General features: G+C 31.0%; 1 long non-coding RNA gene across 1 annotated transcript; it reads left to right on the forward strand.

Moving 5' to 3' along the window:
• Positions 1-1,085: 1,085 nt before the first annotated feature.
• On the forward strand, positions 1,086-2,303 carry LOC122598928. The gene is made up of 3 exons (XR_006323791.1): positions 1,086-1,198; positions 1,931-1,981; positions 2,278-2,303. It is a non-coding gene; the product is annotated as an uncharacterized LOC122598928 (long non-coding RNA).
• The last annotated feature ends 516 nt before the right edge of the window (positions 2,304-2,819 follow it).

The raw sequence follows: 2,819 nt of genomic DNA on the forward strand, positions 1-2,819 counted from the left end.
GTTGATGGCACGATAATCACATTTTCTCAACGTGATTTGCTCTTGTTCAATCAAAAGGGGTATAGTTGCCAACTATAATTAATCGGCTAGCAAGAATTATTTAGGATAGTACAAGACTTAACGAGCTAAAGTATATACATGCATGCCTCGTTTTTGCTAGCTAGATCTATATATCTTTCGAAACAAAGTATGCGGCATTGATCAAGATAATGAAAGTCGTAAGAGTTTTAATTCATTGAATATTGGTGGTTGGGTCACATGTATTGTGTAATGCAAAATAAGTACACATGGTTTTAGCACTTTAAGATAAAATGGGGGTCTGTTTTTGGTCAAACATATTGAATGGAAGTATTGTTATACTTATTAATTTGGCCAACATAGAATCAACTATAACAAACGGTTATTCTAACTTCAATTCTGTAGTAGTATTTTTCGAGCTTTCACTAACTGCTCTTTGTGATTGGTTAATTTTGTCCTCAACTTTCATACATATACAATTTTGCCACTTCGAATTTTCCAATAGTCATGTAGGTCCCTTCACATTGAAAGTTCACCTTTAACTATTCACTAATTAGTACAGTATTATTAACTACAATCTTCGATTATAGGTGGCCATCTTGTGTTTTGATTAGCATGTCGGAATATGTAACGTTCTAAAAATTTTATAGGTAATGCTCTATTTAGATATATGTCGTACAATATATCTAAAATTTGACAAGTTATTATGAAACTTTGCTAGACAATTCACATACTAATCTACGTACATTATACGTGTTTTAAAAGTCAACAAAAATAAAAAAAATTAACCTTCATTTTAGCACCTTGTATTAACTGTCCACCACAATTAAATTAAATAAAGCCAGATGGCTAAGTCTCAAGTGATCAATTGCATGACTCATGTTTTAACCGACTTTACATGATATATATGGTTCTTTTTATTTGAAGTTGTTTTTGTTAGCTTTCCGGATAAGTATTTCCTCATAATAAAAATAATATTAAGCTAAATAAAGCATGGGTGAGATTGGAACATAATTTGCTTGTGGCTGGAGTTTTGTTGGAAATTTATAAATAAAGCTTAAGTTGTTCAAATTGTGGAGAAGTCAAGAATGAAGGCTGGGTGAGTGCATGTGTGCGCGTGATTTTATATAGAGGCAGGAAAAGAAAGGTTACCAATAGAGAGTCTATTACTGAAATTAAGGTAAGCAAATAACTGAATTCATATATGTGTTAAGCCGTTATTATTGATAGTAATTTAATGATTTATAATTAAAAAGATGATAAGTTCTGTTGATATCTTGAATGAGTGTTAGTTATTGATAATAAATAGTAAGGGTTGTTGTAGTAACAACAATGATATTGGTTATTGTTTAATGATTCCATCTATTGTTTGTTGAAATCCCAGATAATAATTAGTCATATTTCTTTGTAATCTTCCTGGTATCTATTATGACTAGTTTTTATAATAATTATATCTAAATCTAAATATTAAGTATAACATAATAAATTAAATTTTGAGGGTGGTTTGTTGGACTCAAATTGGAAGAAGCAAAATGCAGATAAGATACGGCCATATGCTCAAATCTATATACATTGCTTGTTACTACTTAATTAATAAATTTAGGAGGTCATAAATTGGAAGTGTGTATGTTAGTAGCCAACGAACTCTACAAGGAACAAAAATGTAATTTATGTAGACTTTATACAAAATTGATCGCTTAGTAAAAAGATGAGTTATGTGCCGATGATAATGTACATTTATGTATGTTGTTTTCTTAATTAGTATTGTATGTGTTAGTGAATATTATGGAAATTTGAATACGTCAAATGAAATTGTAATTTGAATGACCAAAATATGAAAGTGAAAATGGTTATCAATTGTAATGAATGTTGATGGAGTTATAAGAAAAATAAATGTGCATTATTCTAATAGGTACTATTGAACGTAGAATCGTCATAGCTAAGCAGGATAACCAGTTGCAAGGTGAGTTCTATTTTACAAGTATAATTAAAAGTGTTGGGGGCACATAAAAGATAGTAAATGCCGGGGGCACATAAAAATGATAAGTGCCGGGGCACGTGAAATTGAAGTACTAGTACATTAAGTGGCGGGGCCACCTAAAGTGCTGGGAGCACATAAAGTACCAAGGGTACATAAAGTGCCGGGGGCACATAAAGTGTCGGGGACACATGAAGTGCTAGGAGCACATAAATAATTATGCCTGTAGATTAGAACTCACTAAGCATTAAGCTTACTTTTTAGTTGTTGACATTTTGTAGGTGGGGAAACGAGCAGGGGAAAGACTCGAGTAGACTGATATGCGAAATGTTGAATGCATGATATCTTTTGGTTATGTGGGACCGTAGTGATGTCTTTTGAATCAAGCTCTGGGTACCTGTTTGAACGTTTGTAAAATAAAGTTTAAAAGTTGTGTTTAAGAATATGTAATTATGTTAATCTTCTGTAACGTTTGGACTAATGTCGGTGTAGTTATCTTTTGTATATAAATAAATTTTTTTAAAAAGTAATAAATGTTATGGTTAAATTTGATAAAATTTTACTAGAAATAAATGTTAAAAAGGGTTGGGTGTTACAGAATATAAATGTTTAGTCCCGTGTCATAAATATTTTATTTGACTTCAACAAGAACAAACCATAATCACTACTACACTAAAACACACTAATCACAATTCATAAATAACAACATCTGCAAATTAGACAAGCAAGAATTCTTGTATGGGCCGTGATTAAAAGAACGAGCTTCTTTTCTACTATATAGTTAATTTTTCTTATGATTGGTTTTCGATACTTTTGAAAATTT

This window comes from Erigeron canadensis, chromosome 1 (assembly GCF_010389155.1).
Source record: "Erigeron canadensis isolate Cc75 chromosome 1, C_canadensis_v1, whole genome shotgun sequence".
Lineage (NCBI taxonomy): Eukaryota > Viridiplantae > Streptophyta > Magnoliopsida > Asterales > Asteraceae > Erigeron > Erigeron canadensis.